Consider the following 13564-nt stretch of genomic DNA (forward strand, 5'->3'; position numbering starts at 1 on the left):
TTTCATTCAAGAAGTGGAATGCACTTTGATTGTGAAAAGTCTAAAGTAAAATTTCTGCACAGAAAATCTGAAGAAAAACTAGTCACGAGTAAAAAAACCTCGAATGTATAATAACTTTTATAAATTCTTGCTTCTTTTTATTAGTTCAAGTTAAAAGTATGCACTTCCGTTTAAAAGTATCGGGACACTCGGTTATTTTTAATTTACAAGTTGTAGTTTGATTGCAAAATTACGGGCAGAAATCAGATTCCGATTGTGTGTGATCTTGTCTTTTATAAATATCGTAATTATTATACACATATAGTCAGTCAATAAAAACTACCACCTGAAATAATTCGTTATCTAGTGAATTTATCAGAATAAGTTTCAAGTGAAATTTATTTTTTATTTATTTTACTAGTTATTATTTATAATATTTGAGGAGCTTGGGCAGATGGGTACATGTTGATTTTTTAATGAATATATTTCTTGAAACGTTAAGAGGGTCTTGAGTTTCTTTAAATTAAATAAAAAATTTTAAGATAGACGATGGAAAAAGAGTTTTACAAATTTTGGACGTAACTTATGGGAAGCTAAACAGCCATGTCACTGCGCCACGCCAGAAAAATTACTGAAAATTCTCAACGCGAGAATTGATTGTAATTTCAACAAATAAAATAAAAATAAACTTATGGGAAATAATTCTCAATGCGAGAATTGATTGTAAATTTTAATAAATATAAAAAAAAAACTTATGGGAACAGGTTCTGCAAAACTTCTTCTCTGGATGATCTCAGATGATCAAAGACAAAAACTGGCGATGGTTTTTTGCGTGAAAACACGGCGACGACAGATGGAAAAAGAGCTTGCCATGCAAGTTTCTTTTTTTATTTACAAGTACTTTGCAATCAATTCTCGCATTGAGAATTTTGAGTAAGTTTCTCTGGCGTGGCGCAGTGACATGGCTAATTATTTATAATATGTTAATAAACTTATTAACTCATTATAAGTATAATTCATAAATAATAATATTATATGTACGTAAATATTACTTGTTAGAAATATCTAGCTGAATCTAGTGCTTAGGTCTGACGGATAGTGTGCCATGCAAGTTGCAATAATTCCAGTCGTCATTTCCAATTGGTTACACGCGACGAGAAAGATTCAAAAGGAAGGAAATGGGTGCCGCATCGATTGACCGAGGGAGAATTGTGTACGGTGTTTGGATGATCCGCGCTCTCAGCGAAACAAAAAACAACTTATTTACGACAATCGTAACAAGGTGCGAAAACACAATAACGCGAAACGCAAACGAACGTAATTAAATCGATGGTTGTTGACCTTTTCCAAGTCACGGAACACTTTTCAGATTATAAGAAAGATTTGCGAAATAGCAAAGTCATAAAGCTAGCAGTATATAAAATATGCATAAACTTTATATTAAAATTTAGAGATATAATCTCTATCGTACGACAACGATGGCTAGTCCGAATGAAGATTCGTTACACGCTCATAAACCTAACGCTAACCGGACATATATATCCCATATTTGTAATGCAAAAGTGATCTGTTTACTAAAAAACCAGCCCAAAACGCTGTGTCCTGAAACGTAAAGTTTAAACAGTATATTTCTCTTCGAAACACTCATTTTCTCTCTTCTCTCATTGTGTCTAAGGTATAGGTCTGTTAGGTGAGCCTTACTGAAGAGTCCATACTAGCAGATCTTGGACGAAACAGTATATTTCTCTTATGACGTAAGTATATAATTATAAAAATATAAAAGACGTACATTTTATTCTACGATAATCCTATCTCTATATGCAGTAAAATTAAAAACGCGAAATTCGACGTACGAACTACGCATTGAAAATAAACAAACGCGTGTTTCAGCGTTTCTCGGAATTCAATCCTTATGGGGTGGGAAAAGTGTATGTCTGTCTCAGAAGATAAAAACATTGACAAATTCATATTTTTATATTTCAGATATATAAAATTGCGATTCTATTCGAAACTAATTAGACGAATCGTTTAACTATATTACGAAAAAGAGTCCTTTCTTTTGATCCTCTTTCCTCTCTATCGAACAGCGTTGAAATCTTGTGAATTTCTACGACGATGTAACGACGTTATCGATGTACAGTCTAACATTTATCACAGTCGTTTGAAAGCAAAAAAGTTTCCGAAAGTTTGACAATTCGCAGAGGGATTATACCGTTTTCAAAAAACCATGAAAAATTATAGAAGTTCTAAAAGTTCCAGAGTTTGAGAGAAGAATAAATTTCTCCGATGGGTAAGTTAACAAGCTACGTTGTTGGAGAAGATATTCTGAATAAAAACTAAAGTAAAAGTTTTGGACAAAATTTATAACGATTCGAGTGGACTTTGTTGAGAATCGATCAGCCGATCAGTTTCCCAGTTATCCTGCTCACTAATTTACGAAAACGTGATTCCCAGAGAAATACGTCGAAAGTTCCTAGTGAAAATATTTACAGCTGAAAGACCGATCCACAGACTTTGTTATTCCGAGGCTACAGCAAGCCTTTCTTTTCTTTAAAAAAACTTCAGTCGAGTGATTTTTTTCTATTTGGAAGCTTTTTCGCTTCTCTTTCGAGTTAAGACGCTCTGCTTTTAGTAGCCGTCTCTCATTATGCGAATCGACAAATACTTTGCACTGTTATCCAGTCACAAAGCACGTCGCTTCTGTTAATTTTACCAATAGATAAAAACTTTCGTTGCTGTTGTCGAATATCGTAGCGGCCTGGTAAAGGTCAATTACGCTTGTTTTTGTATCTCACGAGGGAATTTTGGCAACACGAAAATTCAAAAACGCTTGAAACTTTGCACGTAGTTCGTGCGGTGTTAATAGCGAAACGATCTTTTCTCTAGCTGAAAAACGGCCCTTGGGGATGGAAACATTCCCCCAAAGAAATCTTGACGTTCCGTATTATCGTGAATATCTTAGAAACTGTATAAGACAGAAGAAAAAAGTTAAATTACAAGTTGTAGCATTTTCTACGACCTACATCGTGGATGTGAGAAATCTTCGACGAACATTCTTCGCGAAATTTACCCTCTTTTCTCTCAAACCTCTGTAAAAACTTAGAACCACCCATTAAGAAGGAGAACAAGATAATGTTGCTCTCTGATTCTTGCGTTTTCTTCGTTGCCTTTTAGAACTTTTGACTTACGGGAACACTGTAGAAACTGTAGAAACGCCGCCTAACTTCTAATTTCGATGATTTCTTAATATATATTGTAGAAATTGATATTTTGGATATTTTGGGTTTAGTCCGTGCCTTTCGGCCTTGGACGAACCTTCGGTTTTACATCTCTTACATCTAATTCTCTTCTTATACGTCTACCTCCCCTCTCTTCCACTCTATTCTATTGCACTATCTTGCTTATTCTACCTCTAAAAACTAAGCATTAGGAACTATAAATTATCAACTAATGACTAAAAGCTATTGCAACTTTGGTCTTTAGCCTCTTCGCTGTGCCTCCTTCTTGTCTTTTGCCCTTCTCTTCTCTATTATTGCTTTCGGTTCTGCTAAACCTTCTCCAGTCTCGTTTGGCGTTTATCCTATGTCTTTCGGTCCTCCCGTCATTTCACATTCTTCTATTACACGTCTTAGGTCTTCTTCTTTCCTTCTGCATAGCCTGCACCTTTTTTCCCCCTCTTCTTTCCAGTATTCCCTTGCTTTGGTCTCGTTTCCGCATCTGAATCTTGCCAGTATTCTTCTGTCCTTCCACTTCATCCTCCCTTCTAAGTACCTTGGTAATTTCTCTTTGTTGAAGGATATTTTCACACTCGGTTCTCTTTTACAATGTAAACATAACCGTGCCTTTGGTGACGCGATTGTCGTACGACAAAACTTACTCGACGGGTACTCTAAGGTCAGGCAGGAAAATTAATCCTCTGGATGTGATCGAGAAAATTGTAAGAAAGAGGAGCACGCCGTTCTCTGGAAGACGTATGTTTGCTGAAACAGCGCTACGAGCGCGAGGAACTGATGGTCTCTCGTCAGGGTAAAAACTAGATTTGGTAGTAAAGTGAAAAAGTCGAAGATTATAGACAAGTATAATCTTTATAGGAAGAGAATTGATCACGCGGATCGTTTCGTAGCGTACTACGTATGCGACAGAAAGAAGATCGAATGGTACTTGAAAGCTGGCTTACACATTTTCCACGTTGTTATGAACAATGCGTATTTGTTGCATAGAATCCACACGGGAACGAAGATTACGTTGCTGCAGTTTAGAAGGGCGGTGGCTGATAAATTGATATATAGAAACAGGCTGCGTTTGGGTGCTCCGCCTAAATCGATGGTGGAAACTGTAGACACATTTGCCAGCAATATCAAGCAAGAAGGGAGAAACGAAGGTATGCAAGAAACTTAGGGCGTGCTCTACGAGAGGTTTAAGAAACGAGGCAGTGAGTTATCGGCCGACGTGCCAGGATAGGCCACGTTGAATACTTGAGTGGATGCTTTGCGGAATATATGACGTATAGCATAATATACAGGGTGGTTGGTAACTGGCGGTACAAGCGGAAAGGGGGTGCTGTATCACCAGTTACCAACCACCCTGTATAATACGCAATTTCAGGTGGATAATTATACGTGTTGGTTTATTAAAGAGACGAGTGATAAAATTGTAATAGCCGGTGTATATCACTTTGACTGCCACGCCAAAATCACACGTTTCATTCAGGACGCCATAGGAGTATTTTTATTATTCAAAGCATATAATAGCAAAATAATAATAAATCGATGATGTAAGACAACATTCTTCCCCAATGGACCGTTTATCTTATTGGTGAACACGGGTGACCATCGTGGCGTCTTGGTAACAGTTGATAGCGACATATTATAACGAGGCTTCGTTTATTTCAACAAACCATTGGCATTCGTTATTTCGTCGTAAGCAAAACGTGCAGAATATATTGTCGAAACGTGTAGAAGATATTAGTAAACGGTATTTGCTCGTTCTATATGTAATAGTAAGGTATGTTCACACTTCTAACTTCAATTATACGATTATAAAGCAGCATTTACGATTATTTTCTAAGCTGTGTTTATAATAATATTCGTAGATTACCCCTCGAAGATATGGATGCAAACACAGTGCACAGTTAGATGCAAGATTTGTTCTCATTTTGTTTTATCGATGTTCTAATAAAAATGTTTTTCAACAAACCATTGGCATTCGTTATTTCGTCGTAAGCAAAACGTGCAGAATATATTGTCGAAACGTGTAGAAGATATTAGTAAACGGTATTTGCTCGTTCTATATGTAATAGTAAGGTATGTTCGCACTTCTAACTTCAATTGTACGATTATAAAGCAGCATTTACGATTATTTTCTAAGCTGTGTTTATAATAATATTCGTAGATTACCCCTCGAAGATATGGATGCAAACACAGTGCACAGTTAGATGCAAGATTTGTTCTCATTTTTTTTATCGATGTTCTAATAAAAATGTTCAATTGTTCAATGGGGCACTTTTTATTTCAAAGTCTCTTCTATTTATCGGTTATATTCAAAATGCCCTAACTGTCAATTTTCATACAATTTTTACAATTGTAAGAAGCTCAAGCGTTCCAGTGACCACTGTGGCGTCATAGGAAAAACCGTGGTCGGTCATATATGATCAACGTGGCAGTCAAAGTGTTACAATCGCTTTAAATACAAAATACAGAGGTAGTTTATACCAGTGGTAATCGTCGCTGGCTCAATGCTGCTGTTCAACTGTACGCTCGCTATTCGACTGTATGACTCGCTATAATGATTCGTTATCATCACTGTCCTAGAGAGTGTCACATAAACTTGAGGGTCATATGATGAAAGAAAGTTGAACCGAAACACAACTATTAACTTTGTTTTTCATTAAACTTTATTTTGCATTTAATAGTCACAACTGAGTATGCACTGACGCGTATGTGTAAATCAAATACGCGATTGGTCCAAGTGTAGAAACCGGTAAAGATATATTGACTATTCTAAGAATAGAGAATAAATTTAGTGACTATGTTGTGGCGGAGGAAAGCTAGGGGTGGGTGTGTCTAAGGTCTGGGGACCATCGGATTTGCTGATGACAATTTTGGTTAGAAAAGTGAGTGCAGTAGACACCGTCTCCGATTGGATAATAAGAAGGTTGGTGGACCAGGAAGGGTTTTAGCCGCCCTCGAGAGAAAGTTGCTAACGCAAGATACCGAACGTGAAAAAAACCAACTTTCCCGTGTCAACCCGTGGTAAACAATAAATATAAAGGGGTACTTAAAATAAAAGATACTTGTTTGGTCTGAAGGATCTTAACTATGAAAACGCCAAGATCCATGGTGGGTTCTTAAGACTATTGAGGGTACGCGCCAAGGATGCGTAGGCATCTGGCTACCATCTTGCACGCGGTGTGTGGCCCAGTCTCAGATGTGAATTGATGTTACGAGAGCACGTTCGTTTATTTATATCGACCGGTGGTATCGTAAAAAGTTCGAAGTGACTCCATTGACGATTACAAATAAGGGCGATAATGTTTTGTCCGGAGTTCGTTTACCTTTGAACCTAGCAAACCAAAACAACGTTGGCACTCCAAAACACAACAATATGAGTTTCTTGCGACTCGAATCTCTCATTGACTCATGTGTCATTATATAGATAAGGATATTTTTATTTCAATACATAGCAATATTTGTGTTCTCGTAATTCTTATTTATCGAAACCTAACTCGATATCGTAATATCTAGACATCCATTTAAGGTCTAGGTCAAAACAAAACGCTATAATATTTTACCAAATGTCCTACTGCACAAATTGTAAAATGTAAATAAATAAAAAAAAAAAAACAAAACTACGAACGCGTTTCCGACTTATGGAGCTATAATGCTTTCTTGCATGGAAGCATCACATAAAATCAATAATAAACAGAATATGTGAAAAAAGAAAGCAGATGTACTGGTTAACCAATAGAAAATCTAAATTAAGCATATTGAATAAACTAAATATATACAAAACAATAATCAAACCAATCTGGATATACGGAGTCCCACTATGGGGGACGGCAGCAATGAGTCACATAAATAAAATAGAAACAGAGCAAGCAAAAGTTTTAAGGACAATAGTTAACGCTCCATGGTACGTCAGAAACGAAGACTTACGAAAAGATTTAAAAATTCCAACAGTCAAAGAGGAATTCGCTAGATATGCAACAAAGTATAAAGAAAGATTTGTAACACACCCAAACCAGCTGGTTGCTGAGACGAATAAAACCATAATAGAAAGAAGACTGAAGAAGAAACATCCCGCAGACTTCGCAATAGAAATAAAATAAACAGCTTGGAAGATGGAACCCTCTGGGGGTAACCATGTTATATTATTATACCACTAAGCTATAATATTTTACCAAATGTCCTACTGGACAAATTGTAAAATTTAAATAAATGAATAAAAATTGAAATGAGAAAAAAACCTGTTGTTTAAATGAAAAAATTGTAAAAAGGTAACCTCCACTATTTTCATCGTGATTTTGGTAGCAATTTTTTTCGAAAACTTAGCAATTTTTCCAAAAATTCTTTCACACCAAACTTAATCTTAACTTGTCAGAAAAATCAACTCGTTTGGTCCAATCTTGAAAAAGTTATTCGGTTTTAAAGTGTACACGATCTCGTCTGTGGTTCGCTGTATAGTACCTTTTGCACAACAGTGATTCCGAGAAAACAAAAGCACGACATCAACCATCGTGCGAAATTATAATCTAAAATAGCTGCGCTAAAAATAAGATTTCCCTTCTAATTATCCCATTCTATTTGCATTTCAATTGTACCGTGATATCGGAACATCATCTCGTTTGAAGTATCAAATAAATGCAGTCGATTTGTTTCACCTGTAGCATACGTACGAATAAAAACAAGGATAAAAAGTAATAAACAAATTTGCCGTGTACAGTTGAAACTTTTTTATATTGACACAGAATTTTATCAGTTCGACAGCATCGTGATCGCCGACTGCTATACACAGATAGAACAGATCCTGACCACGAGTTAGTCAGAATGCAAAAGCCGCGCCAGTTTTCTAAAGCCCGCAGGCTAATTCGAGGATAACAGTTTCCATGGAATGGAAATATTTCTACGTCGATATTCGATAATCGATTTTACCCGCGGGCATCGTTGTCGAGTCTATACGTATAGAAATGGCGAAAATGAAATTTATCGTCTTTTAGACGATATAGCAAACTCTGGCGAAGGTCGATAACGATCACGTTTCTCCTAGTGTCCTAAGGATATATCTTAACAAACACGAAGATGGTACCCCATTGGGGGTAGCCACCCACATGATAATCAAACAGATAAAAAATTCTACCAAATGTCCAAATTGGACAAATTGTGAATGTGAAATTTTAAATAAAAAAAAAAAAAACGATTCTCCTAGGTGAGTTCGAAGATGGTATCTCACTGGAGGTAGCCATCCACATGTTACTTACCAATTAAGTTAGAAAAATTTACCAAATGTCCAGCTGGACAAATTGTAAGGTACAAAATTAAATAATAAAAAAAGATGCCTGTGCTATTTAAGTGGAAATGAAAAATCCTTTAACAACGATTTTCATAGGATTTCTTCTAATCGTCTCGTTTATATTACAATACAGTGGGGAAAAATGAGAAAGATGAACGTCGGATGCCCGAATGACTTGAAAAAAATTAAAGTGTAACTGAAAAAGAATGAAAAAGGGGGAAAAAGGTTAAGGATTCATTTACATGTACAAAATGGAATACGTAAACGTTCGGAGGAATAAATAAAAGTAACAAAAGCCAGAGATTTAAGGATTAGAGAATTGTGTGTCCAAATTGATGTAGACAGTCGTTACCACACTGAGGATTCTTTTTATGCATTTCAGGGAAATTTCACGACATAAAAATATCATATCCAGCGAATAAAACAATTGTCTGTTCTAGTTTTGTTCGTTTCCAAACTACAGTCGATTCATCAGCTGATCTTTCCGTTAATTATTTTGAAAATGGTTCGATATTCGAAAGAAGAGAAGATAAAATGCAACGAGTTAGATGAGTTGGGTCATTATCGTATTCACGTGTTCGAATTCATTTGCAACAACTTGCCCAAAGTTTATTGGGAAAATGACGAGAACGTTTCTTGAATTTTCCAACTTTAGACGATGCCAAAAAATGACCACCTTTTAACCTTTTCGCGAATACGTAACAATTAATTTCACATAGCAGTTTTCACATTGGGAGGTTACATTTTATTTAAAAAATATCAGTACCCTTAACATCCCATAATGTACGAATGTATGACAAAAATCTTGTTAACCATGATACTCTCGATTACTTTTTTCCTTTGCTATCTCTTCACAATAGTAGAAGCAACAGAATTACTTTAGGTGGTCATATTAAATGGAACTGGAACGCTTCAAGAGATGGGAAAAGATAAGGCAAGCAGCAATAGAATAGGCAAACGCAAAAGGATGCGATAAAGAATAAGACAGGAGGTAGAGTGAAGGGAATCGTAAGAGACTGGAATGTAAAATGGAAGAATGCTAGAAAAATCGAAGGCAAAGTGAGAAAGCAAAGAGGAAAAGTAGGAAAAAAGAAAAGGAGCAGAAGAAAAGGGGACATAGAACGATATATGGAACTTATTTCCATTTAAAGTAGACTTTACAAAGTGTCTTGCAATAAACATAGCTGCACGTTTACTATCACAATGTGAACACAGAATGTATCTTCTTGCACACTACTCGATACTGCAGTTCTATACCAATAGCCGCATGTGCAGTTCCTTGTAGACTTCGATATCTACCACTAACAAATAGGAACAAAAATATCTGCACAGAAACGCTTCGTCCCTGTATGCATACAGTCAGTGAGAAAAATCTACATATAGTCTTTAAATAAAAAATATTATTAGGAAAAGCGTTAGCTTTAGAAATTCTTTTAACATATTCAGACACGAATTGTTAAAGTTTATAATACAATTTATTCACTTTCACGTTTATTAAGAGAAAAGAAGACTAAAGAAACGTTAAATACACCTGTTGTATCTATACTATCGCTGAAAAGTATGCAGGCATGTGGATATTTTTGACAATATGTACACCGTATACTTTATACATATACTTACTTTACTTGTACGCTTGATTACTTCAATTCATCAAGGGCCAACGTTGTCATAATGCAACGTTTAAGTTGCAATCTTTTTCCATCAATTTATATTATCGAATTCTGTTCTCTTACTATCGTGGCTAGAAAAAGGATCCAGGGATCCTTTTTCGTCGGATCCTTTTTCCACTTAGATTCTACGATTTTACAAAATTTAAAGAAATTAAAATATTTTTAATAACACGACAAATTATTACTGTAGAATATTTATTATGATTTTTAATCGACGAAACGAATCTCTGTTTAAGTTCTATATTTCCTTACTTGTGTTTGTCAAAATATAAATTTGCATAAAAATCCACGTTCTAATAATCACCACGGCTAGATAGAATAATATATCATAATCCGATTAAATTGAATTTTGAAAGACGATATGCAATAATAAAATCGGCATTCGTAATCGCCAATCCATATAAAACTGTTTAATTATTCGACGAACTCTTTATATTCAGATTCTCTGAGTATGAACACCGTGTCGTCTGACCATTACGGGACTTATCAAAATAGTAGGACAACATAATAAATCCATAAATGAAATTGAAGTAAGGTAATCATGCTAAATCCACAAATACGTAAGTGTGCAGATATTTGCAGACGTTGTAGATAACATATATTTTATCTCGAGCTACATTAATTTTTTATACTGCACACTTGAATATATTTGTGTGTGGGATGAACTACTCACTTACAATTTACGATGTATCTAGTTACGTTAGGTGCTTCTATTCCTCCCAATTAGTTGTCAGAACTTACCTGAAACAGAAATAAAATATCAAATTGAGTCCCCTTTTTCTATAAATGCATCCATCTATAATAATTATAATCTATCCATCTACGATAATAAAATTATGAGAAGAAATACATATAAAAGAATTGGGAAAGTTTATTATTTATCATCAAGCGGAATTACATATCATATCATGTACTTAAAGTCGAAAATAAAGGTTTCTGCAAATGATTTCAAACTTCACGAGACTGTAGGATGCAAGAGTCGAAAAATGGTAGCCAAAAAAAAAAAATAGTAAACAAATTTTTCCCCCTAAGATAACAAAATGGAGAAAATAGGATTCGATCGTGTCACTTGACTAAAAGAAAAAAAAGGTTGCGATTAAAATAGTGCGTTAACGCACAACATTATTCCTTGATGGATTAAAAATTAGATGCATACACATTCGCTGCATTCCCAACACTTTCTCAGAAAAGAAATTATATTTTCAACAGACGTTATTTTTCATTTATTATTTGAATTTTTAGATAAAATCACGATCGACAGTGACGATGGTTTATTTGTATATTGAAATTTCTAGATTAAAGTAGAACAGCAGAAAACTTCGCCGAGCTTGAGGATCGTGGGAAGGATAAAATAATTTCCGGAACATGGGAGCACATGCACGAAGGACTCCAGTGCGATGGGAGGAGCCGGCCAAGCGTTCCTAATCGAAATCCGGGACGAGAAAGGACAATTATTGCTGCGGATTAATAATTTCACTATATAGACGAGCAGCGAGATCGACGAAAATGAGGCATCTGAGAAACTCTCCTGTCTTCTTTCCATCGCTTTGTGTATCATAAAATCGATCTATTTTTTCGTCTTATTTCTACAACCGGACACATGAAAAATTGCGCTAAACGTTATAAATCTTCGCTAGAAGGTTGTCAAAAAATAATTGTGTTTTCTCTGTAATTTGCTTTGTATCATGTAATATGTATGAAAATATACAGTCAGTGTAAGAAGTATTCGCACGGTACTTAACTTAAAGAAAAATATTGTAGAACATCGTCCATTAATAAAATTTTAACAAATAAAAAATGTGTATGTATCCTCACAGGGCTGGAAAATAATTTGCATAAAAAAAGGGATGGGAAATCTATATTGGAATGTTATATATATCTTTGTATGATCATATACATATGTTTGTGAAAATAATAAGAAATATCCAAAAATTGGCAAAATATATGCATAATAAATATTCGAACAGTTTAATAACTCTTTCATCCTTGGAGTTTACAAATCTTACTTTTCGTTTAATTTGAGCTTTTTTACATCAAGTCGATAAATATTAGATTGTTCGAATTGGATTACGTATGATCCATTTTGTTTTATAGTTTGTTCTTTCGGAACAATAAAAATGGACCATATATAATTCATTAAAATAATAAAACGTATATTACTAAGAAGCAAGAAAGACAGAAAAAATAGTGCAAAACGTACTGAGCAAATTGTTTGAGTGTAACGTGATTACGTTCCTTTCAAATAAAAGAAACATTCTGAATGTGTATATGTATTACAATTTAAGTAAAACTGCAATTTAGCACTTCTCGTAGTATTATAATCCCATAAAAAATTGTTATGCTCTAACTTAAAACATTAACATTGTTATACTCTAACTTAACATTGAAATTAAAGAAAGAATTTTACGTGGATATTTTACCACTTTATATTTCCTATTTCTACATTTTATGCGTATGTATACATGCGTTGCATATAAATAACATGTATGTCACGTTGCACACGCACAGTGCACATACAACAACTACAAAAATGTATGTTATATCCATTACGATGAATTTTTCCTTGGATTTGTACAATAATATTTCAGATACAATAGCACGATACCCAAAACTTTATTTTAGGAGTTGATACAAACCACCCTTCGTAAAATCTAATTTAAACAAGAGAATGAACGAATTATAATACAAGATAGAGTGAAATATTGTAGTATCGTGGATTACCTAAGAAATATCGAGTGAACTATAAACAATGTTGCGAGAAGGCCTAAGTGCCAACAGCCAGATGGGGTCGAGAGATTTCAATGGCCCAAGCGGCCCATCAATGTATCGTCGGTCCTTCAGTCGAATAGTGACGCGAAAGAAGAAGTATGCGACCATGATCGTGGACAGTTACGGAACATGTACGTGGCGGGGATATGAAAAAAAAAACAAAGGGATGCTTAAGGGAAGACGAATTGCGTGGCAGTCGTCAACTGAGAGTCGAGTTGTCAGGAGTTGGTAAATTGTGAGTCGAGAGTTGAGTGCAGTGAAAGTTGTCGAGTTGTTACGAGTCATAAACTGTTATTTATGAATAGATCCATCTATCGATAAATTTATCATATAGAATAGAAATCATTGGAAATCCTAATTTCTAATATTTCAGAATAAATAATCCTATAATAATAATAGGTTTATTTCGTAAAAACTTCTGGAGATATCATTTAACGTTGCACAGAACAGTGGTGTTACCTTATATAATTTACAAATTCATCTACATAGCATGTAACTGAATTTACTTGTTCTACAGTTTCTATGGGAATTATAATTATCTGTAATTACATAATTTTTCTTGTGTCTGTACGAGTCACAGCTTTTTTTATAATAATACTTTACAGCCGCACATATGGAGAATTGTATTTGCAAAAAAA

Source organism: Bombus impatiens, unplaced genomic scaffold, assembly GCF_000188095.3.
Source record: "Bombus impatiens unplaced genomic scaffold, BIMP_2.2 scf_0296, whole genome shotgun sequence".
Classification (NCBI taxonomy): domain Eukaryota; kingdom Metazoa; phylum Arthropoda; class Insecta; order Hymenoptera; family Apidae; genus Bombus; species Bombus impatiens.